Below are 26,416 nucleotides of genomic sequence, written 5' to 3' on the forward strand. Positions count from 1 at the left end.
AGGGGGTAGAGAGAAGGAGAGGAAGGGAAAAGCAGAGAAAGAAAGAAGGAAAGAATCTGATTTTCCTAGAACAGGTTCAGGTTTAGTTATCTGTGGCCAGGGGGAAGGATCTCAAGATATAAACTAGGCTCCTAGGGGTCTGTCCTGATTGGGAAAAAGGGCGGTTAAAAGAGATATTGTAAGATAGGCAAATAATCTAAATTAAGGTTTCTATTACAAGAACTAAAAAATATCTTGGGATTTTGAAGCTAAAATGTACTTGTTGACCTTGGCAAGAGCAGTTTCTATGGAATGACTTTAAATCTGCAGTGGGCTGAGAGATGGTTGGAATAAAAGTGAAGTCAATGCATAGAGAGGACTCTTTCAAGGCCACGGTGAAGAGCCTTGCAGAGAACTGGTGTTGAGGGTTTGTTTATTTGTTTCTTCACTTGTTTGTCTAGTCCTGCAAGAACTGAACATATTTATGTGATGATTGAAAAATGTCTACAGAACATGGCCACCATGTTGGCATCTTGATGAACATGCAGGACCCCAGACCCTACCCTGAATATTTGAATTCAGTAGACTGAAGATGGAGCCCAAACACATAATTTGTGGGGCCCCTTGTTTAAAAAGCAGGAAAAGTGCTTTATCCTTTCTTATGTGTTCTCTCTCTCCATCTGTCATGGTGTTCTTTAGTTGTTCTTTAAGGTTTCACTCCCTCAGGCACAGGGATGTGGTGAGCAAATGCAGGCCTCAGAGTGCTCCACTTGCCCTGGGCCCAGCACTTGAAAAAGTGCTCAATGTCAGTAGTCACAAGGAAAATTCAAATTAAAGCCACAATGAGGTACTACTCACTAGAATGGCTTAAGTTTAAAAGACTAACCATACTACATGTTACCAAGGATGTGTTGGGAGTGTAAATTGATTCAACAACTTTGGAAAATTTGATAGTAACTACTAAGCCTAAACCTACCTGTGATTCACCAATTCAATTCCGTATAATTGTAATGTCCATCAAAAGAGATATATAAGAATATCCATAAAGTCCCAAATTATTCACAATAGCCTGAAACAGGAAACCCTCAAATGTTCATCGGTAAGAGAATGGACAAATATAATGTGGGATATTCATAGAGTAGGGTACTATGCAGCTAAAAATAAATGAATGACTCATATAATATCATTCACAGATGACATTATGCTGAGAAAAAGAAGCCAGATACAAAAAAAATTTATATGATTTCATTTATATAATTTCAAGAATAAGAAAAACTAAGTGTTGATGATAGAAATCAGAATAGCATATACCTTTGGAGGGGCTGAGACTGGAAGGGACCATAGGGAAGCTTTTGAAGTGTTGGAAATGTTCTGTATATTAGCCTGGTGGGTGGTTATGCATATACACATAAGTAAAATTCTTCAAACTTAGGATTTTTGCACTTTACTGTATGTAAATTATACCTAAAAAATAAATAAGATACTCCACTGCTCAATATAGCCAAAAGTGCTTCAAACCTTGAAGGAAAATGACTCAAAGGAAGATTCTAGTATGGTATGAATTAGATGCTCTCTTAGTGGTAAATCACAGTGGGTTACCAATGACGAGGGTGTCATATGGTGATATCCAGGACCTATGGACTAATGAGCCTGGCTAACATAGAACTGCTTGAATTCACTTGAATGACATCCTAAATCCAGCAGAAGATGGGGTGGGGAGAAGGGTCTTTCCCAGACACCAAAGTGGTTATAATAATCTCCCACCATTTCCCTTCTTCCCAGACCTGAGCAGTAGAGGAGTGTCTGAGGAGCAGTAGGATTTGGAAATCCTGAAGGTGAGCATGTTAGAATCTGAGATCTGGGAGGCATCTACATGAAAGGTGAGTGCTACTGGTCATTTCTGGGCTTCTTCAGCAGAACCCCCAGCCAAGCATAGAAGCCTGGTGGCAGCCATGAGGATCTGATTGGGAAGATTTGCTAAACTTATGAAGTGACAGAAAGATTCAAATAAAATAGCCAAATAAACATCAATTCATGTTTAATGTCGAGTGAAGATACTGACAGTTAAATTTCTCCTGTGTTTTATGCCTCCTTCTGTCTCTACAGAACATGGGGGCAATTGTGATAGGAACCAGGAGTTAGGGTGAGGAAAGAGGCAATGAAAGGACTTCATTCCTGTTTCCCTTTCTGCTCAGCTGCAACCCTGACTTCTTCCATGGCCTGGAGATAACCAACTCCATCTAAAATCTGAATCTATGGGGCACCTGGGTGGTTCAGTGGTTAAGTGTCTGACTTTGGCTCAGGTCATGATCTCACAGCTCATGAGTTTGAGCCCCACGGCTCAGGTCATGATCTCGTGGCTCATGAATTTGAGGCCCACGTCGGGCTCTGTGTTGACAGCTCAGAGCCTAGAGCTTGCTTTGGATTCTGTGTGTGTGTCTCTCTCCCTCTGCCCCTCCTCCGCACATGCTGCTTCTCTCTTTCTTTCCCAAAAATAAATAAACATTAAAAAAATTAAAAACTGAATCCATATCCTCAAGGGAAAGTGGAAAGCACGGGAAATGAAAGGGATCCTTCATGAACTGTGCTTATTCCTTGCAAGGTATTTCAGGCAAGGTTGGGGCTGTTTACTGGCTGGTAAGATTCCTTCCTAAAGGATCCGTGGTGCCCTCTGGAAGTAGACTGACTCACTAACTCAGCTCTTGCTTCCTCCCTGGATTGGACTTTTCTATTGAACTTTTGAGATCAAGTGAAATAAAAACTTGTCACCAAGCTTAGTCTGCTCACTCTTAGTGTGCTCTTTTAGGAGTGAGGAGTTGGATCCAGCCAGTCCTGAGGTCTGGGTAGAAAATATGAATGTTTCCTTTGAGAAACAATATTAGCTTTGGGTTTGCTTCTAGCATGTGTTTTGGGTTTTTTCCCAGAGGTTTCAGTGAGGAATAGTGTGTCTCAGAGGTGAAAATTAAAAAAAAGCATTTGAGTTCTGTAAAATCACAGTGAATTGGAAACTATGTAGTTAGTTTTTTGCTATAAACATAATTTTTTTTTAAATTTTGTGTTTTTGTTTTTTTTCTCTCATGGAAAAAAATGTGGTTTTATATACACATACACTCTAAGGGGTGGGGGACGGTGTTCAGAACAAGATGTTTCTCATTCCATTTGTTTCAAGCAATAACTCAGAGGCTCTGGAGAAAATAAACCATACATAAATAGTAGAAAACAGACTGCATCTTGTTGCTATGGCAACGCCCTACTTATATCACATTAAGCTGATTCATGTCTTTTCTCACCTCACTGTTAATAAATTATAGTGGCTGATGAGAATTAAGTTGGTTCCAAGAGTTGGCATGGACAAGTTGCACAGTAATATGTCATTCAATCCTGGATATCCCAGAATCTTTCTTGGGGTAGGGTGGAGGAGGAGAAAGCTAGTTTTTATCTCATTATGTATTTTTGTAGATTATTTTATTGCCTTTTTTTTACTGAACACTATGTAAACAGGAGTCTTAGGTTTAGATAATGGTTGCTTCCTAGCTGCTCTGTAAGGCAGATTCTCGTAAAATGAGCAAATGCACATGAGCAATAGAGCTTGGAAAGTTCCCTGCCCCCTCATCCTCTTTACTCCTATGAGCTTGGGGGCTTTCAACAAGCCTCTATTCTTTTCAGCTGCCTTAGTTCATATACATCCCCATGTCCACACATGCATAAGAAGTAACAAAGTGAAAAAACAGGGTTAAACCATAGACAATAAACTAGGGAAAATATTGGCAATACACATAACAGGTAATAGACTAATTTCATGAATACAACACCGCCAACAACAAAAAGCCACAAGACAATGAACAAACTTCTTGTAAAACCAACAAACCAATGGATAGCCCACTAGAAAATGGCCAGAGAACATGAAAATCAGCCCAGTGCAAAAAAGTGAGACCAGTAGCCAACAAATATCCAAAAATATGCTCAATTTCAATCATTATTAGGGAAACTGAAATGACGAAGAGATGCAAATTTCTCTCCAAAGTAGATAAAGGAACATTAAAAAGCTACGTGATCTGGAATTGGATATGATGGAAGAAAAGAAGCCCTCTTAGACACAGTAAGAGCAGATTTGGCATAGATTTCATGGAAATAAGTGTGGCTGTACTTATCACAGTTTCAAGTGCATATACCTTTTGACCCAGAAGTTCCACTTCAATGAATTCATTTATAAATATGCTTGCATTAGTGATTACAGATGTTTTTACAAGGAAGCTCATTGCAACATTGATTGTAATAAGAAAGCAAACAACAACAACAAAAAACCCCAACCTAGATGGGACTTAAATGCCCATCAATAGATGACTGATTTTAAAAAATTGATTCATTCATACTACACAACTGTTTGAAAGGGGAAGAATTTGCAGCTACAGAAAGATGTTAATAATACAACAAATGAAACTGCCAAGTTTCAGAACTGTATGCATAACATGATCCCATTTATGTTAAAAGATATAATACATATATATGCTATTATATACATAGAAAATTTCTGGATGGAGCTGTTTCTGTGGAGTGGAAATAGGCAGTGAGATGGCAGGAGATACAAGCAGGAGTTTGGGAGACTCAAAAGAATTGAGAAAATGTAACTTTTATTTTCTACCCTTCTTTACTGTTTTAATTTTTTTAGCATGAAGATATATTAGTTCTATGATAAAAGGTCTTTAAAAGGCAAGTGCACACACATACACATGTATGTGTATATATATGTTGTCTCTTTGCCGCCACGACAACTTAGAAGATATATAAGATAGCTCTGTCCACAGTCTAGGTAGGAAGATGCAAATGTGGGAAAAGTCAACAAAAAAATACAAAGAATATCACACACAGATCAACCATGTGCCAATGATGGACACCTACAGTGGTATTCTAAAAGATAAGAAGAGGAAAATCACTAGGACTACAGTAGGTACAGAAGATAAGGCATAAACAGCTAGCAGCATCTGGGTGCAAGACGCCTCAGGACGTCACAAAGGGGAGTGCTTGCTATTGTCAAGACTGGTGCTGCGTCAGCCTTACAAGTAGTGATTCACCCTCTGCAAGGCTCCTCATTGGCTGTAAGTAGTACGAGACCGTGCTGAAAATGATACCTGCTCTGTTTTTGGAAGCTCCCTGCCTGCTGGCTGTTAAAAGTGCTACTGGCTGGTTCCTGTTAGGAAACGTCCAAGGCAGGCTAATACAGAGAAACCGCTTCCTAATTAGTTGACCTTGTGCATAGATCAAGGGGCCAAACTGCAGGTGGTGTTAATCCTTACTACTTGGACCTAGTGCCTGAAACTTTGCATTCGTAGGAAGCTAAGAATAGTGGTTAAGAGTATGTAGAGTTGGACTGGATATAAACCCTGGGAGGAAAATAACCTCATCTATCTGTGTCATGTTTTCCATTTCTGTAAAATGAGACTAATTATAGTAGCAACAACCTCATAGGGTTGTTGGAGGATCACATGGCTGAATAACATCAGAGTGGAAGAGCAGTCTCTGGACACACAGAAGTTTTTCACAATATTACTTATTCTTACTGGAGACAAGAACACCCTAAAAGTTTTCAGAGAGAAAAAACAATCACATATGGTGCATTGGGAATAAGTAGATTATCATGGTGACCTATCAGTAGTAATGTTAGAAGCCAGAAGGAAAAGGAATAATGCCCACAAAATTAATTTCCACTTAGAATGCTATGGCCTGGCAAATTGAGCATGAGGACATAATAAAGATATTGCCAGTCATGCAAAGTCTCAAAACTTTTCAGCAGAGTTTCAGGCACTAGGTCCAAGTGGAAAGGATTAAAACTACCAGGGCCTTTCACAGGAAGCTACTGGAATATGTGTTTCATCAAAAGGAGGGACTAAATCAAGAAAGAAGACAGGAAAACACAAAGCAGAGCACCCAGTGCAGGAAAGGAGTAAAGGGACTCACAGGCTGAGTGTTGTGCCTTGGCCAGGGGAGCATCACAGCAGATTGGCAGGAGGCATATGGAAAGGGAGGTTATCCAATAGATTTGATGGCGTGGGAAATTGTACTGAGAGGCACTCTACAGAGCTATTGGGGAATATTAGAAGACTTAGCAATAGGTTCAGGGAAAAGTAAGCAAATGAAAAGATGAGGCAAAGAATAACAACAAGAAAATCAAAGCAACTTGCAGGAAAGGAAATGTAATAAAAGCATTACCAAACTAAAAGGCAACTGATGGAATGGGAGAAGATATTTGCAAATGACATATCAGATAAAGGGTTAGTATCCAAAATCTATAAAGAACTCATCAAACTCAACACCCAAAAACCAAATAATCCAGTGAAGAAATGGGCAAAAGACATGAATAGACACTTCTCCAAAGAAGACATCCAGATGGCCAACCAATACATGAAAAAATGCTCAACATCATTCATCATCAGGGAAATACAAATCAAAACCACAATGAGATACCACCTCACACCTGTCAGTATGGCTAACATTAACAACTCAGGCAACAACGGATGTTGGCAAGGATGTGGAGAAAGAGCATCTCTTTTGCCCTGCTGGTGGGAATGCAAGCTAGTGCAGCCACTCTGGAAAACATTAAGGAGGTTCCTCAAAAAATTAAAAACAGAACTACCCTATGACCCAGCAATTTCACTACTAGGTATTTATCCAAAGGATACAGGTATGCTGTTTCGAAGGGGCACATGCACCCTAATGTTTATAGCAGCACTATCAACAATAGCCAAAGTATGGAAAGAGCCCAAATGATGTCCATCGATGGATGAATGGATAAAGAAGATGTGGTATATATATATATATATATATATATATATATATATATACACACACACACACACACACACACACACACACACACAATGGAGTATTACTCGGCAATCAAAAAGAATGAAATCTTGCCATTTGTAACTACATGGATGGAACTAGAGGGTATCATGCTAAGCGAAATTAGTCAGAGAAAGACAAATATCATATGACTTCACTCATATGAGGACTTTAAGACACAGAACAGATGAATATAAGGGAAGGGAAACAAAAATAATATAAAACCAGGGAGGGGGACAAAACATAAGAGACTCTTAAATATGGAGAACAGAGGGTTGCTGGAGGGGTTGTGGGAGGGGGCATGGGATAAATGGGTAAGAGGCATTAAGGAATCTACTCCTGAGATCATTGTTGCACTATATGCTAACTAATTTGCATGTAAATTTAAAAAATAAAATTAATTAAAAAAAAGAGCATTACCATTCAGCTCAGCAGTGTGTAAGATATACTTAACATAAAGATGACTATGGATTTTTTTTTAAAAAGATACAGCTATTTTCAAAGAATGGGGAAAAGAGTAGAAAGTTTTTGAAAGTTAAGATCTTCAGCTAACATAATAGGGAAGCAATAGATTATATACAAGAACCGAAAGAAGCAGAATCCAATTTCTGACTTGGAAATATGGTGACAACAGAAGAAACATCAAAGGATGCCTTTGGGGCTGAGGAGGCAGAGGCAGGAAGGACAGTGATTGTTTTTTGTTTTTGCTTCTATCACTTTTAGTACTATTAGACTTTATAAGCTACATACATTTTTAAGTACTTGGCTAATCTAAGTTTCTGACACTTCTGAAATGACAATGCTTTTTCCTTGGTTTGGTGTCCATGAGGCCCTGACCAGTGGATGTCTGAAAATCAGCTGATATGTTTAAAGATTTTGTTCTCAAAAAGTAAGAAGAGTAAAGGACATTTTTATTGTCATTACTTTTCATTTTAACTTTCTAGATTTGGCCTTCAAGAGATTTATTAACTCCTCAAACTTTTATCACCTTATATTCTTAGTTGATTTTAAATGTTTTTAAGGGCATAGGAAAAGATGAGAAGCTTATGTGACTATGACAGTAAAACCAGGACAGTCAGGGGAAAGGAAGGCCATAGCTCAATGTCACAAGGATGAATATGCTTTGAGCAATGAGCAGTATGCCCTGGATGTAAAGATGGTTAAACATTGGGAAATTTATTAATGTGATTCACTATATTAATAGATTGCATGAGAAAAATTATGTGCTCATTATAGTAAGTACAGAAGAGAGATCTGATGAAATTTAACATCAATTATTAATCAAAACTCTTAAACTAAAAATACATGGGACTTCTTTAACTTGAGAAGGGACATTTTTCAAAAACTAATAGCAAATATCACTCTTTATGTGAATGCCAGGGGACATTCCTCAATTTCTTGGGAAAGCCCATTAAGATCAGGAATAAGACCAGGAGGATCAGGGTGTTTGTTATTCAACATTATTCTGAAGACCCTTGTCAAAATAATAACATAAGGAAGTAGGAAGACACCCAATTATAGGAAAGAAAAATATAAAGTTGTCATTATTTGTAGTTGATATGGTCATCCACTAAGAAAATACAAAAAAACTAATTGAAAAATGTAGGAATAATGTGAAAGTTTAATAACAAGTCTGATTACTAGATAAATATTCCCCCACCAACTTTCATATATGCCAAACATAACCATCCAGAAAACATAATAAAAATTTCTTTATTTGTGACAGCAACAAATACTATAAACTATCTATGAATAAACAGAAATTTAAAATATGATTCCTTAAAAATTTCACAGACAATGGGGCAAAACCATAAACAATTGGTAAAAGGGATGTCTTATACTTTTCTTGAAACTTTTCTGTACTTTAAAAACTATATTGAAACAAAAAGTTACCAAAAAATTCAAGAGAGGTATAAAAGAGAATGGATGATGATGAAAGGAAAATGAATGATCTGAACATATAAATGGAATCTTTATCTCGCATCCTTGAGCAAAATGATAAAGGGAAATCAAAAGTAAAAAGGTGATCCATGAAAGGCAAAGCCAAAGGTCCTGGGAATCATAAAAGTTCCAGATGGATAAAAACAATGATTGTAGCAGGTAAAATTATAAAAAGAAAGAAAGAAAGAAGAAAAGAAAATAGAGAAAAAACTCTCCTGAACTAAAAAATGTTTTCAGGTTGAAAAGGCTCACAAAGTAAAGAGCCTGGGTGGCTCAGTCAGTTAAGCAACCAACTTCAGCTCAGATCATGATGTCACTGTTCATGAGTTGGAGCCTCACACGGGGTTCTGTGCTGACAGCTCAGAGACTAGAGCCTGCTTTGAATTCTGTGTCCTCCTCTCTCTCTGCCCCTCCACCACTCATGCTTTGTCTCTCTCTCTCTCCTTCAAAAATAAATAAACATTAAAAAAAATTTTAAAAAGAAAGAAAAAACTCATAAAGTCGTGGGCAGAATTCAGGAAAAAAAACAACCTGGCCACATCTCAGTGAAATTTCTAAACCCTAAGAATGAAGAGGAGATCTTACAAGCTTTCAGACAGAGATGTAATTGCCCAAATGAGAAGATAATCAGGCCAGGTTCAGATTTCTCATCTGCATAATTTGACTCTAGATATAGGGAAACAACATTTAGATGCATTTGAAAGAAAAGGACCATGAGTTGAGATTCCTATTTTGAGCCAAGTTATTATATATGAAAACAAAAGACAGACTTTTTTCAGACATACAATGGCACAAAAAATATATAGACATATGCTCTTTCTGAAGAAATTTCCAAGAAATTGCTTGGGAAGTACTCCAACCAAATAAAAATGAAATTCAGAACAAAGATCGCAAAATAGGGTTAGACTATAATATATGAAACAGTGGTAAACCATAAACTAAACACAATTAAATCTAAATGGCTGATGCTAATATGATTGCAAACTGCTGTGTAAGGATTAAGAAAAGATTCTTGGCAACAGAAAGAGCCATTCTATAAGGAAGGATGTAAAAAAAATCTGAAACTAAAATTTTATATTAGTTTAATAAAAAGAAAAACAGAAATGGGGGCAAAGAGGAAGGAGAGAATGAAAGAAGTAAAAAAATTAAGCGTTCAAACAATTTCATCTTGATGGGAAGTATAGTTACGAGTTGATTAACCCAGCAGAATTCAGGAAAGGAGAAAAGAGGTAACATAGTAAAGTATATTAGTGATGTAAAATAAGATGAAAGCATTAAAATTTATATAAATGGATTGAATTCTCTATAAAAGTAGACTCTTAAATATTTTCTGTCAAAAAAAATGTACTAGGAACAAAATGATAAAAATTGGAAATAAAGAGTCAAATAGATCATGCAAACACAAAGCGTTATGGCTTGAATCATAAACCCCTCAAAAGATATGTGGGGGTCTTAATCCTCAGAACATACCGTATTTGGTTCTTCAGAATGAGACCTTATTTGGATATGGAGTTTTTACAGAGGTAATCAAATTAGAATGGAGTCATCAGGGTGGGCCTCAATGCAGTATGACAGGTATCCTTATAAAACGGTGAAATTTGGATGCAGACATGGGCACGCACAGAGGGAAGACCATGTGAAGACACAAAGGCAAAAGATGGCCATATGGTTGCAGTGATGCATTTATAAGCCAAGGATTGCCAACACACACCAGAGGCTAGAAGAGATAAGGACCATGGCCTTATTGACACCTTGATCTCAGGCTTTCAACCTCCACTACTGTGAGACAATAAACTGTGGTTTGTAGGGTACCTGGCTGGCTCAGTCAGAAGAGCATGCAGCTCTTGATCTCAGAGTTGTGAGTTCAAGCCCCACAGTGGGTGTAGAGATTACTTAAAAATAAAAAATCTTTGGGGAGCCTAGGTGGCTCAGTCAGTTTAGTGTCCCGACTATTGATTTCGACTCAGGTCATGATCTCACAGTTTGTGGGTTTGAGCCCTGCTTCAGGCTCCATGCTAAGCCTGCTTGGGATTCTCTCTCTCTCTTACCCTCTCCTGCTCACACGTGAACACACACTCTCTCTCAAAATAAATAAATGAATAAATAATAAATAAAAAATCTTAAAAAATTCCGTGGGGGCGGCTGGGTTGGCTCAGTCAGATGAGCATCTGACTTCAGCTCAGGTCATGATCTCACAGTTTGGTCTGTGAATTCGAGCTCCATGTCGGGCTCTGTGCTGACATCTCAGGCCTGGAGCTTGCTTTGGATTCTGTGTCTCCCTCACTCTCTGCCCATCCCCCACTCATACTCTGTCTGTCTCTCAAAAATAAATAAATGTTAAAAAAAAAAATTCGCGGTTTTAAGCTACCAAGTATTTGGCACTTTGTTAGGGTAGTTCTAGGAAACTAATACACAAAGTAAGCAGGACTCCCTAAGTTACCATCTGATAGGATAGATTTCAAAGCCAAAAACATTAAATGTGACAGAAATGAATATTTTATAAGGATAAATAATAGAGCCCATCAAAGAAAATATATGTTGATATGTTGTTACCAAACATCAACACAGAAAAGTATTTATGGCAAAATTGCTCAGAAACAGAAATGTTGATAAAATTACTCTCAGTGGGGAGGGGGTAATACTTCTCTTTAATAATTTGACAGCTCACATTGACAAATGGTAGATGAGGGATAAACAGGACTTGAATAAGACAAGCAGCAATCTGATGTGCCTCAGAGAAACGGGGTGCTAAGGACGTCACACATTTGCACTCACAACTACTTAGTTATGTCTAAAAACTGTAGCTTCTCAATTCCTTATAATGATCGAATCTTCCTCACCAGCTTTTCCTCATTGGCACTAAAAGGAGTGGTTCTTACCTTTGCTAACTAATGGTACCTCAGTCTGTCTTGGGTCTTTTGTCTCTTTGGGGTGTATACTCAGAGTTCTGCATTTCTTCTTCCACACCCTACCACTCTCAAAAGGATATCTGCAGTTCAGCAGAGAGGGCTTGGATCTATGTGGGCAGGACCTGGTGTTGACTTCAGAGTCACCAGGTTTCTGTAATGATGTCCCTGATGTACCTAATTAGGGGGAATCCACTGCTTAGGTCTGTGGCTGGTAGCCTCCTTATCCTCCTCTGAACTCAGGCAGGCTCTAACAGCCCTGCTTAGGATTTGGAAGCCTGGTTTGCACGTTCTTCCACGCCAAATTAATGTCAGACCTCTAGCTTTTGCCATCCACCTACAGCCTCTGGGACCAGGTCAGCTCAACCCTCACTCTGGAAGCCAGCCACCCACTTTGGAGGGGATATGGGAACTTCTGACTGCTTCCACACCACACAGAGGTTGAGGGAGACAAGGGGTCCAACTTGTGCCCTTTCTCTGCCTACCTTCACCACAGGACCATGCTTATATTATCACAGTCTGGCTCGTCCCCACATGACGGTGAGGAGGCCACTCTTAAGTGGTAGACGTTCCTAAGAGTTCTAAATGGAAGGGAGGTACAAGTCCACTCTGATGACAGCTTTTCTTTCTCTTTTCTTTTCTTTTAAAGTGTTTATTTATTTGTTTTTGAGGTGGGGGGAGGGAGAGAGAGAGAGAGAGAGAGAGGGAATGAATCTCAAGTAGGCTTACATGGCCAGTGCAGAGCTGGACACGGGGCTCAAACTCACAAACCATGAGATCATGACCCAAGCCAAAATCAAGAGTCAGAAGCTCAACTGACTGAACTACCCAGGCGCCACCTCCTTCTTTTTTTTATTCCAGCTTTTCTGACATCTTATTGTTTGAAGCCACTATGCCCTACCATCAGGACCAATATCACCCTCAAAACCACTCTGTCCAAGGTGATAGCCAGAATAAGGTGGTCAGAACACGGGTCTTTTCCCTTTTCCACTACAGAGGACAAGAGCAAGACAGAAAAAGTGATCTCCTAACAAGGACTTCACAGACTGAGTTCTGTCTACTTGTGGTTTACTTTAACCGCAGCATGCAAAAATCCCTGAGGCCTGTATTTGGATATGCTAATGAACATAAGGAATTTAGAAAATCCTTTTCTCTCTGGTGAAAGCTTGATTTTTAAGAATATTGTTCTACTTTAGATTTTAAAAAGTTCTATTTTGGTGATCAAAAGCTGAACATAGACTACCACTCTCTCTTTTTACCCTGCTGTAACTGTCCAAATTTTCACCTAAGGCAACAGATTACTCTGGGCAGTGGAAGAAAAACACAAATATGGAAATGTGAAAGAGAAAAGCACATTAATTTAAAGCACAAATCTTATCCCTGTTTACACAGGGTTTCTATAAACAGAGAAAACACGTTCTTTTTGATTGCTTACAGCATATCCATAAAAATTGATCATGTACTTGGCCCAAAGAAAATCTTAATAGATTCCAGAGACATAAAGATTGTACAAGCCACATTCTCTGCCCACAATTCAATTAAGCTAGAAATCAACAGAAGAATATAAAAACATAACAAAATAGAAACACTTAACCACGTTAAAATGAAAGAATGCTTTCTAAAATATCCCCTTCATCAAAAAGGAAATAAAACCTGAGATCACAATATATTTAGACATTAACAAAAGGATAGCAATTTATAATAAAGCCTATGGGAAATGGCAAAAGTCATAGTCAAAGGAAAATTTATAACCTTAAATATCTTTATTATTATTTAAAAAAAATTTTTTTAATGTTTATTTATTTTAAGAGAGAGAGACAGAGAGAGATATAGAGCATGAGTGGCGGAAGGGCAGAGAGAGAGAGAGAGAGACACAGAATCCGAAGCAGGCTCCAGGCTCCGAGCTGTCAGCACAGAGCCCAACACGGGGCTTGAACCCATGAACCATGAGATTGTGACCTGAGTCAGATGCTTAACTGACTGAGCCACCCAGGCGTCCCAATATCTTTATTATTTTATAAAAGAAAATATGAAAACAAATGAAATGGTCTTGTACCACAGTAGTATAGATGTCTAAGTGTTTTCTAGCCTCCTAAATTTTCCTGCAAAAAAAAAAAAAAAAGGAAAAAATCTAAAGTACAGAATTAAATATATTTTAAAAACCTATTCTTTTTTTTATTAAAAAAAGATTTATTTATTTATTTTTAAGAGAGAAAGTGCAAGTGGAGGAGGGGCAGAGACAGAGAGACAGAGAGAGAGAGAGAGAGAGAGAGAGAGAGAGAGAGAATCCCAAGCAGGCTCTGTACTGTCAGCACAGAGCCCAATGCAGGGCTCGAACCCACAAGCAGTAAGATCAGGACCCAAGCCAAAATAGGACACTGAACTGACTGAGCCACCCAGGTGCCCCTTAAAAGCCCATTCTGAAAAGCACTCAATTGGACTGTAAAACAGCAAGGAGTGACCAGGGTAATATCTAAGGGAAAAAAGGGACTCAAAGAGTACCTAAGTACATTTCCCTCAAGGACATTTGTCTAACTTGGCAAACTTAAGCTTAGGTTGACAGTCATGGCTTGTTGAAGCTTGAGGACAGAAGACAAGACCTAGAGACCCCTAAAATTGGTAAATCTAATAGGAAAACCTGCCCATTCCATTTAGGATCCTTTGTTGTAGCATTATGCCCTCATTGTAGGGGAAAAATGTAAATGTACTACCCTAACACACATGTACATATACACACACACACGACTTCAAGGAGTGTTGCACTGGCACTGAGCAGAACAGAAGGGGTAAAATGATCATTGATCATTTAAAACTGAGAGCCAACCCATAAGCAGAGCTAAACTCAAATTCATATGACCTAGGTAATCCCAAAAGTCTCAAACCATAAGTTCTAAACTAGAACTAAACTAGAGTCTGTTCAAAACAAACTCTCCCTAAAAAAAAACAAAAACAGAAACAAAACAAAAACAAAAACCCTCTCTATAAAATGTACAGTAAGGGGTTAACTCAGCTGGCTTGGGCTGCCCAAACGCTCTACATTCTAAACCAAGGGCTGTTCTCTGACCAGTTCTTTAGAATATCTTGCATGATAAGTATCTGATACAGGCAAGTTATCTTGCCTGATAACTGGGGCCACAGGCCACACCCAACAGGGTACACTAACAATGTGATTTCTTAGTGTTTTTTTTTTTTGTTTTGAGAGAGAAAAGAGCAGGTGCCATGTGCAGCATAGAGCCAGACTTGGACTCGAACAATGTGATTTTTGGTGAGGGCATTGGCCCACACCACACTTGACTTTCAGAGACACTGACCATTGAATAACTAAGTTCAGTCACACAAGCGTTCTATGCCTACATGATGGAACCACAATAAAAACCCCGGACTCTGGGGCTCATGGGTGGCTGAGTTGGTTAAGAATCTGACTCCTGATTTCACCTCAAGTCATGATCTCACAGTTTATGAGTTGGAGCCCCCTGTTGGGTTCTATGCTGACAGCATGGAGCCTGCTTGGGATTGTCTCTCTCTCCCTCTCTCTCTGCCATGTATGTGTTCTCTCTCTCTCAAAAATAAATAAGAAAACTTAAAAAAAAAAAAAAAAAACCCTGGACACCAAAGCTCGGGTGAGCTTTCCTGGTAGGCAATACTTCATTTGTAAATAATATTGTTGTACAGTAGAGAATCCAAATGAACATCCTGGAAAATTATTAGAATTAATAATTACAATTATTAGAATTCAGCAAGGTTGGTAAATACATCAATACACAAAAATCAATTGCATGTCTATGCATCAGGAATAAGAGTCAAAAATTTCTTAATCTAAGAAAAAGTGCAGAGAGATGAGAAAGAAAAAGCCTACATACCAGCAAAGACACAGAGCCTGGGAAATAAAATATAATTAAAGATTATTGGTGGATGGGCCAAATACATGAAAACTGCATAGGGGCAAAAAAACCTGGGGCATTCATGGAAATTTAGTATATGATAAAGATGGCATTCAAAGGGGAGAAGATGTACTCTTAATAAGCACTATTGGTACAGATGGCTTAATATTTCAAAAAACATAAAGTTAAAATGATTTATTTTTGCAACAAAATAAACTCCAGAGGATCTCACATATAAATTAAAAGTTAATAAAGGTGGTGCACCTGGGTGGCTCAGTCAGTTGAGCACCTGACTTCGGCTCAGGACGTGATCTCACAGTTCACAGGTTGGAGACCCACACGGGGTTTTGTGCTGACAGCAGGGGGGCCTGCTTCAGATTCTCTGTCTCCTTCTCTCTCTGCCCCTCCCATGCTCATGCTCTCTCTCTCTCTTTTATTCTCTCTCTCTTTCTCTCAAAAATAAATAAACATTAAAAAGAAATTAACAAAAAAGTTAAAGGCATAAAACACTACTGAAAACAAAATGAAAGGAAATATATAATTAAAAAAAATCATCTAAAGCATAAAACACTTAGGAATAAATCTAAGACAAAATATAATGACCTCTACTCAGGAAACTATAAAATGTCAGTGAAAAAATTAAAGAAGATCGAAATAGCCATGTTAATGAATTAGTAGATTCAATATTGTAAAGATGCCAATTCTTTCTAAATTGATCAATAGATGTAAATGTAAACCCATTCAAGATCCCAACAGGTGTTTACAGAAATCAACAAAGGTCTATGGAAGGGCAAAGATCCAAGAAGAGCCAAAATATACCTGAACAAAGTGAGTAGATTTGGTTAATCAGTTATGAAGACTTGCTAAAGACTATAGTAATAAGATGATCTGGTTTGGGAACAAGAAGAAAGAAATTGAAAAAAATAAGAGCACAGCTATGTGGGAAGCTTGGTCTTTGAACAAAGCTGGCAAAGCAATCCCTGAGGAAAGAATAGACTTTTCAGTACATCATAGCAGGACAACTGGGCATCACATAGGGAAAAAACTAAATGAGGAACTTTGTAAATTAGATTTGTATTCTTTCCTGTTAGAGGATTATATACTTCTACCCATTGCCATATGACTTGTAATGCCTCCCTGTACAAGGAGCATATGTTCCCAACTCACTGTGTCTGGCTTGAGCACTTGCATATGCCACATCCATGGAGGTTATTTAAGTTAACAGGGTCTAGCTCTTTCCTTCTGCCCCAAGAATGGCATATCTCATAAAGGGCTGTCTTTTCTGCCTGGTTTCCAGAATGAGAAGACACATGGGACCTGCAAGGAAAAAACACCGTAGGGTAGAGCTGAAGTAGCAAATCTGCAGTTGCTGACATTAATAAGAGCAATATATGTTGGTGCAAGCCACTAAAATTTTGAGGGTTGTTTGTTACTTCAGCAAAGCTGACTAATAGAGACATCCTGTTCACATCTTACATGAAAATGAATTCCAGGTGGGTGAAATATGTAAATATGAAAGCAAAAACAATAACGATTTTAGAAGATGATATGGGAAGTATGTCTTCATCAACCTAGGAGAGGGAAGATATCTTGTTATTTGTACTCTTCCTGTTTTTAATCCTATAACATGTCATTAGTGCTATTTTTTGCAGTTAATGTTTGTTTTTTTAACTTTTTATGTTTTTATTTTGTTTTTGAGAGAGAGAGAGGGACAGTGAAAGCAGGGGAGGGGCAGAGAGAGAGGGAGACACAGAATCTGAAGCAGGCTCCGGGCTCCCAGTTGTCAGCACAGATCCTGACATGGGGCTCGAACTCACCAACCGTGAGATCATGACCTGAGCTGAAGCTGGTCGCTTAACCAGCTGAGCCTCCCAGGTGCCCCAGTTAATGTTTATTTATGTCTACCTGCATGTTTATTACTTCCATTGCTTTTCATTCTTCTTGCATCTCACACCTACTTCAGACATCCCTGTCTGTATGGGTTCTCTCCCTACATGGAAGAAAGGATTGCTTTCCTTCTCTCTGAAATATATCCTTTAGCCTTTACTAAGGCCCTTCGGATGATTTCACTTTTTGATGGTTTCATTTTTCACTTCTTTCTTTCACTTTTGTTTGTCTGAACATATCTCTATTCCTTTCTTCATCACTCTTAAAAGGAATCTTTTCTGGCATAGAATCCCAGGGTGCAGTTATTTCCTTTCGGTAGATGAAGATATCCTTCCATAATCTTCTGACTTCCAATGTTGCTGTCCAGCACTGTGCTGTCAGTCTCACTGTCATTCATTTGAAAGTATTCTGTCTTCTGTGGATGCTTTTATCATTTTATCCTTGCTTCTGGTGTTCTCCAGCTTTACTATGCCATGTATAGTTACAGATTTCTTTGTATTTATCATGCATAGGGATTCATGAATATTCTTAAATCTGTACATTGGTGTCTTTCATCAGTTATGGGAAATTCTCAGGCATTATGTCTTCAATATTGCTGCACTCTCTTTCCTTGCACATATTAGTCAGGGTTTTCCAGAAAAACAGAACGAACACTGCATGTGTGCGTCTGTGTGTGTGCATTTGTGTCTGGAGAGAGAGAGAGAGAGAGAGAGAGAGAGAGATTTTATGTAATTTGCTCATATGATTGTGGAGGCTTGGTGAATCTAAAATCCAGAGTAGGCTGGCAGGCTGGAGACTTACAGAAGAGTGGCAGTCTGTGTCCAAAGACAGTGTGCTGGTAGAATTCCTTTCTGCTTGAAGAGATCAGTCTTCTCTCAGGGCCTTCAACTGATTTCATGAGGCCCATCCACATAATGGAAGGTCATCTGCTTTACTCAAAGTCTAATGATTAAAATGTTTATCTTGCCGGGGCGCCTGGGTGGCTCAGTCGGTTAAGCGTCCGACTTCGGCTCAGGTCATGATCTCACGGTCCGTGGGTTCGAGCCCCGCGTCGGGCTCTGTGCTGACAGCTCAGAGCCTGGAGCCTGTTTCAGATTCTGTGTCTCCTTCTCTCTGTGACCCCCCCCCCCCATTCATGCTCTCTCTCTGTCTCAAAAATAAATAAAACGTTAAAAAAAAAAATTAAAAAAAAATGTTTATCTTGCCTAAAAAATGCCCTTACCGAAATATCTAGAATAATATTTGGCCAAATATCTGGGTACCATGCCCTAGGCAAGTTGACACAGTAACACCAACTATTACACTGTAGAACTCTATTCAGGTACATTTTAAACCTTCTCACTTTGTGTCTTTCTCTTTTGTATTCTCTATATCTGTTTCTTTCTGTAAAATTATGGCAGATTTTTGTGATCTACATTCTGCTTCACTAATTCTTTTTTTTTAATTTTTTAAAAACATTTATTCATTTTTTGATAGAGACAGACAGAGCGTGAGTGGGGGAGGGCCAGAGAGAGAGGGAGACACAGAATCCGAAGCAGGCTCCAGACTCCAAACTGACAGCACAGAGCCCAACACGGGGCTTAAACACACAGACTGTGAGATCATGACCTGAGCCACCCAGGCGCCCCTTCACTAATTCTCTTTATATCTAATCTTCTGTTAAACCCATTTGATTTATAATTTCAATTACCAAGTTTCCTTTCTATAAGGTTTATTTGGTTCATTCTCTAATATGCTTGGTCATTCCTCATGTTAGTGTTGTTGTTGTTGTTGTTGTTGTTGTTGTTGTTTTAATTTACATCCAAGTTAGTTAGCATATAGTGCAATAGTGCAATAATGATTTCAGGACTAGATTCCAGAGATTCACTCATGTTATTGTTCTTTATTTATTTCCTCCATAATTTTCTTTTATTTCATATTCTGTTTCTGATAATTCCTGTACCTGAAGTCTTTGATGAGCTGATGGCATTAACTCTGATTTCTGCCGGCTTTCATCATAGTGTCTTTGTTTTCTTTTGTATATCATAGTTTTTTATTATATACCACATTCTATAGAAGTTTATCTCTGGGAATTTTTGAGGTCTGGCATGAAGGTAGGTTTCCTTCTGCCAGGTGCCTGAGGGCACATTCTGCCCAAGAACACTTTAAGCTAAATCCTCAGCCTGATCATGTAGATAAAGCAAATTCATTTGATTATAAATTCTCAAGTGAGATTTTGTTTACCCCTTTTACTTAGTAAGATTTGAGGCAGAAAATTCTCCTTGCAGTCTTCTGTGGTTTCTCTGGGGTGAATAGATTTATTGCTTGCTCGTCTTACACTAGAATAAGGGTGAGGCTTTTAAGGTCCTAATTTCATTATAGATGTCCCCTCCCAACTCTTGGGGTCCCTGAAATTTGTCTCTTGTCTTCAGTACCTATGAAGCCATAAAAACCAAAGTTTGTGTTTACCTAGTTCAGCAAATGCCCTCAATGAAAAAAATCAATTTTATTACTCAGCTTATATCTCTGGGTTATTTTATCCCTTTTCACTCAGTTTTTGGCCTGAGTATTCCTCACTTTCTTGCTAGATCACTAATGCATTAAAAAAGATGGTTGTAAATTTTATTTTATTTTTTTAAATTTGTTTTTACCTGAAGGGTTGACCAGGTTACCTAGTCTGCCATACTTCAAGAAATGGACGTAATTTCTGCAGGTGTAGTAACATTAGTGATAAAGCTGCAGTGGGCAAATCTTTATTAGATTTCCAGGTATTTCCGACTTTTGACTTGGGAGACAGTCTGTCTTTTTAGCCAACTTCTTTAGAACTCCAATCTAATAAGTGTTTTCTTTACAAGATTAACTCTCAAACAGTGACTTAATTTCCAAGTCCTTCATGCTCTGTTAGGCTTAGGGGCACATAGCACCAGAGCTGAGTTACAGTTGATTTACATTGACTCTTTCTCTCCTTGCAACTTTGTAAATTTTTTTGTTACTTGAAAATGAGACATTATTTAAACAGAATGGTTTTAAAATATACAGAATGAAGCAGAGAAAAATATATGTAAATGGTTAACTGTTTAATCCGAAAAAACATAGGTCCTTGGTATCTGTCTGGACACCTAAAGTCATGCATTTGTTGGGAATAAGTAAGTTTATAAATACCAACACAAGATACAATTTTCCCCATGAACTGCACTATATTATCACTGAAGTTTTAAATTCCCTCAAACTTTAAAATATTGTCTAAATACAGGAACAGAGTCTTTTATAGAACTATTAAGATAAATTAAAATAAACCTATTCTACCTTGTACAATGATTGATTTAACATTATCTGTAAAGTGGTCTGAAACTGCAAAATCCAGTCTATGCTGATGAGACCATGCAATTGTGCTTGTTCAAAAGTGTGAACAGTGGAGAATGACAAGTCACAGGAGATCGGCAGGGTTCCCCTGCCCTTCTGAGTGATTATCCAGCCTCAGAGCTGGAAGAAGTGTGAGAAGGAGAGCGTAGAGGAAGATACAATATGAATGCAGAAAGCCAAGGACCCACCTCAGAAGGTATTCTTGATGCTATAAATGCTTCCTTAAAGAATATGATCGGGGTGCCTGGGTGGCTCAGTCGGTTGAGTGTCCAACTTTGGCCCAGGTCATGATGCCGCACTTTGTGGGTTCAAGCCCCGCATCAGGCTCTGTGCTGACAGCTCAGAGCCTGGAGCCTGATTCAGATTCTTGTCTCCCTCTCTCTCTGCCCCTCCCCTGCTTGCACTCTGTCTCTCTGTCTCCCAAGAAATAAATAAATACTTAAAAATAAATTTAAAGAATATGATTGACAACTGCCTTTTGTCTCCTTTGCAACTCTATCCATTTCCTGGCATGAACATTTAATGTATTTCTGAAACAAAGTAATTGCCTTTGAATGTAGGGTGATTCCCTGAAGTTGAATAGGGAATTTATGCTAGGGCATGAATTTCTTCAGCTTGAGAGGAGGGTCAGCTGAGGCCACCTCCCCTATTAGTGTCACATTATGCAGACTGTTGAATCAACTTTTACTTTTGGTGCTTTCTTTGCAGTAGTAGAAGCTACATTGCCTATTGCTTCATGGACATGCCTCTATAGACCTCCTGAATCCCATTTCTGTAAAAGGTAATTATTTCCAGTGCATTTCCTCACTGAATTGTTATTGTTTTATTTCTCACTTGAAAAGTAGTTGTGCCCTGGCCAGGAAGATGCTAAATAGTGTTGTAAACTAACCTCTCCCCGCACCCCCCTCCCCAGAGTCTGTGTGTCTTTAGATAGAATATGGGTGACTTATCACATCATCAACCTCAAATGAAAGAGATTTTAACAATGGCTTGTAATTATCCCCAAAGTATTTTCTGCCTAAGAATAATTACTTTCTGAGAGTTTTACCTTTTCTCCAACAACATTGGAACAAGAGACTAGCTTTCTTTTTCTTTGCAGGGCTACACACACACACACACACACACACACACACACACACATGCGCGCACACACACGATACCTCTTATACTTCTTGAGATTTACTGCATATGCAGCTGATGATGGAGAACAGCAAGACTGCACTGAGCTGGGGCTGGTGGGCAGCAGGCTAGGCACACCTCCTGGATTGGTGTTAGTGACTTGGATACCCCAGACTTGTGGCAATTTATTCACATTTGTGCTCTCACAAAATTACACGGTTCTGCTTGTATCGAAACTTCAGGGCCATCCAAAGATAGTGAAGTCAGAAAACATTAAGTCTACGAATGTCAGTGACCAGGTATTTCCAAACATATGGAGTATACTTGGACTTTTATGAGCCTTCAAATAACTGGATCTCAGAGTTAGCATTTTACATAATTCAGTATATTTCTTTTCCATCTGTTAAAGTCTATAGAGAGCAGACTTTTATGTTTCTCTGTGAAAGAAACTGGAGACTCAGTTCATTGAAATTTATCTGACATCAAATATCAAGACCAACCATGAGAATTGTTAATTTGCTACTCAGACCTTTGCATTCATTGGCATTTTCTCTCCTTGGAGCATTAATTCTGAATACAAAAGAATCCATCAAATCTCTTTCCCTGCCAGTTTTGATAGTTGCTTTTAAAACAAGTTTTCCATGTTCTTATAAATAGCTCTCCTCAATGATGGAGTGTATATCCTTTCAGATATCAGAGAAAGAAGAGGAGTTTAATATCAGTAGTAAAAGCACCATATATGTGATATCTTTGGGAGAACTTCAGTTGTATAGAGTTATTCAGGCCCCAGTCATCCAGGCCTTTTGTTTTTCCTTGTATCTATTTTGGGGGAAATACTTCTCCTGATCACTCCAGTACTGGAAGTGAAGCCAGGGAAAAGATTCCTCAGAGTTATTATCTTCTCTATTCACCCAAGTTTGCTAAAAGGAAACGTTTTGCCCAACAGCATGAAATATGGACTCTAGGATATTACAGTGACTCTGGGATATCAGTGGAGATCCTTAGATACAAAGGAAAATTAGGTTCAACCTTTAGAATTTTACTCTTGTGTTTTGCCCTTCAAACAGCACACATATAAAAATTAATGATGATTAAATATTCAACAAATACAAAACTTACCAAAGGTAATTTCTATTTCAAGAAAAAAACTGAGTCACCTTTTTAAAAAGCTATAGAGTGGGAGCTTGGCTGGCTCAGTCGGTTAAGTTTCCTACTCTCGATTTCAGCTCAGGTCATGATCTCATGGTCCGTGGGATCGAGCCCTGCACCGGGCTCTGTGCTCACAGCACTGAAACTGCTTGGGATTCTCTCTCTCCCTTTTTCTCTAACTCTCCTCTGTTCACCCTCTCTCTCTCAAAATAAATAAACTTTAAAAAAAGCTATAGTGTTTGGCTTTTAATATACATTTTATAACTATTCCAAAGATAATTTTAAGGCAATAGCCCAGACTAATAGCAAACAACTCCCAAATCTTTATAACAAAGGTTTATGTTTTTCTTTTGCTACAGGTCCACTCTGGGTCAGCAGGAAGGTAGTGGGAGGGTGGGCTCTGCTTCACACTGTTCTCACTTAGAGACCCAGGCTGGTGGAGACTCCACCATGTGGGTATTGTTAGTCATGGTGGTGTGGAAAGGGAGATAAATAATTAATCACACACCAGCTCGTAAGTGCTTCTGGCCAGAAGAGACATATGTTACTTTATGCACATCTTATTAACCAAAGTCACATGGACATTCTTTATATATATTTTTAAGTTTATTCATTTATTTTGAGAGAGAGTGTGTATGCACGAGTGGGGGAGGGGCAGAGAGAGATTGGGAGAGAGAGAGAATCCCAAGCAGGCTCCATGCTGTCAGCGCAGAGTCTAATGCTGGGCTCTCAAACCCATGAACCATGAGATCATGACCTGAGCCATCAATCAATCGGAACCTTAACCGACTGAGCCACCCAGGCATCTCTGAACCTGTATTCTTAAATGCAGTCCAATGGGACAGTGGAGCACAAATGTGAACAGAGAACATAGACACATTATGTATGTCCACTGCTGTTCCTTACCACCTCCTTTGCAATATAGTACTCACATCCTTATGAGCACAGGATTCCAGTGGGCCCACAACGTGTTCACTGAGACTCAAAGCAAGTAAAATCAAAGCAACTGAATAAACAGGGGTGCTGACAGCCCCAAGAGGCTATCAGAGCTTCCTCTGCACTCAAAAAGAAGGCAGTGGTAGCCTATGAAACACCAATCACCAAAGAACCCAATCCCATCCTTTCTTACTCCTGTTATCTTGTATTAGCTAACCACTGCTGCTGAAAATGATGACATAGAAGGAGGAAGGAAAAGATTGGGCAACCCACAGCTCCCCTTCTTCTGAGTCCTTTCTTATTTATCAGAAGGGAGTAAGTGGTGGTAGAATGTGTGCCTCTCAAGATGTCAGATAAAAACAGCTGAGTTAGTTTTGTGTAGTGTTTCTACTGTTCTGGTAAGAACAAAACACATATGCATGCATGAGCTATGAAATACAAATTATATAATTTTAGCGATTCTGCATATGAGTCGAATACTCATATTTGCATTTGAAACTAGTATTTCCCAATATAAATACAAATGGTAAATTTTATGTCAATAATTTAAAATTTTAATTTCTCTTTACTTAGAATGACATAAAATAGCAGGGTGCCTGGGTGGCTCAGTCAGTTAAGCGTCCAACTTCAGCCCAGGTCATGATCTCACGGTTTGTGGGTTCAAGCCCCCTGTGGGGCTCTGTGCTGACACTTGGAGCCTGGAGCCTGCTTTGGATTCTGTGCCTCCCTCCCTCTGCCCCTTCCCTGCTCACGCTCTGTCTCTCTCTCAAAAATAAATGTTAAAAAAATTTTTTTTAAAAAATGCCATAAAATAGCAAATAAAAACACCATGACAAGTTGAGAGAAAAGACCACAGAAGAAAGGAAGAAGTTTCATGTTTTGGTGCCTTTAATGGCACTTTTTTTTTTTAACTGCTTGATGAACAAGGGGCCCTGCATTTTCCTTTTGCTCTGAGCCCTGCAAATTATGTCACACTGCCCACCCACAAGTTCCAGAGATGCAGTGTTTAGGAAGATTCATTTGAGCTATAAAATGTGAGCTCAGAGATAATTGAATCCAGTGTTTTTCAAATTTCTTTTTAGCAGCAGAGCCCATTCTTCAGGGTGAAAGTCCAAAATGGAAAACAGAAAAATGCAAACCGCTTTGGTTCAGCAGGACTTTAGCTCTGTTCACCTGACCTCTCTATCCCCACACTTTCTGGGTGAGAATGGGGGTCTCTGTGAAACTGCTGGAGTTCCTCAGGGCACAGTGGGGAAATCTCTGATCCAGAGGAGCTCACTGAGGTTGAGCAAAGCACCCAAGGTCCTAGCTGCTAATGTGGCCCTCTTTCTTCTGCTTCTTATTGCCACCCAAACCATCTAGCAATCTCAAAGTGTGGGGAGACCTTCTGATGGCCTTGGCACGTTTGTCAATACTGTCATCTTAAAATGGGGGTGGTGATGCCTACCTCAGGGAGTTGTGTTAAGAATTGAAAGAGATCCTGTAACTAAGTAAATGCTCAATAATTAATAGCTGCAACTTTATTATAATTATTTTAATTATTATTTATCATAATAGTAATATTATATTATTACTATTATTATTTAAACGTAGAGTCCTAACTTTCACAGATATTAGTAAAACTTTTGTTTTTTAACCTTTTTTAAAAAAGCATTTTTTAATTTTCGGAAATTACAAATAAAATAACCATTTTTAAATTTACAGTTCAGTAGTGTTAAGTATATTCACATTGTTGTACAACCAATCTTCAGAATTTTTTCATCTTGCAAAACAGAAACTCTATATCCATTAAACAGGAAATCTTTTCCCCAACCACCCAGTCCCTGGCAACTATCATTCTACTCTCCATTTCTATAAATTTGACTATTGTAGATACCTAATATAAGTGGAATTAGCTATTGTAAACAATAAATAAAAGGAATAAGAAGCTAAAAAATGTTTAATATGTAGTAAAGAAGGCACATATTCCTTCTTTCCTCAAAAAGAAAGGCAATTCAGGAGTGCCTGGGTGGCTTAGTCGGCTCAGTCCAACTTCTGTCAGGTCATGATCTAGCGGTTCATGAGTTCGAGCCCCACATTGGGTTCTGTGCTGGCAGCTCAGAGCCTGGAGTTTGCTTTGGATTCTATGTCTCCCTCTCTCTCTGCCCCTCCCCCACTCATGCTCTGTCTCACTCTCTCTCTCAAAACTAAATAAACATTAAAAACTTTTTTTTAAAAAAAGAAAGGCAATTCAGAAACTCCCAGGAAAAAAAGCAGAAACTAAACTAAATTAAAATAAGTGAATGAATGAATGAATGAATGCCTGGTCTATACATGAAGCAGATGAGATAGATGTGAGTGCAAGATTTTTTACCATATAACTGTTATATCGTTTTGGGGTTTGGATCATATAAATATATTATCTATTCAAAAAATAATCTGAAGCAAACTAAAAGG

The 26,416-nt window shown here is 38.6% G+C and overlaps 1 long non-coding RNA gene across 1 annotated transcript in view; it reads right to left on the reverse strand.

Moving 5' to 3' along the window:
• LOC122237018 overlaps positions 1-26,416 on the reverse strand; it is a 93,329-nt gene that overhangs the window by 13,573 nt on the left and 53,340 nt on the right. The window contains exon 2 of the long non-coding RNA XR_006215214.1: positions 16,715-16,864. This is a non-coding gene — a long non-coding RNA (uncharacterized LOC122237018). The remainder of the gene's footprint in view (positions 1-16,714; positions 16,865-26,416) is intronic.

The sequence above is a fragment of the Panthera tigris genome, chromosome A3 (assembly GCF_018350195.1).
Source record: "Panthera tigris isolate Pti1 chromosome A3, P.tigris_Pti1_mat1.1, whole genome shotgun sequence".
Lineage (NCBI taxonomy): Eukaryota > Metazoa > Chordata > Mammalia > Carnivora > Felidae > Panthera > Panthera tigris.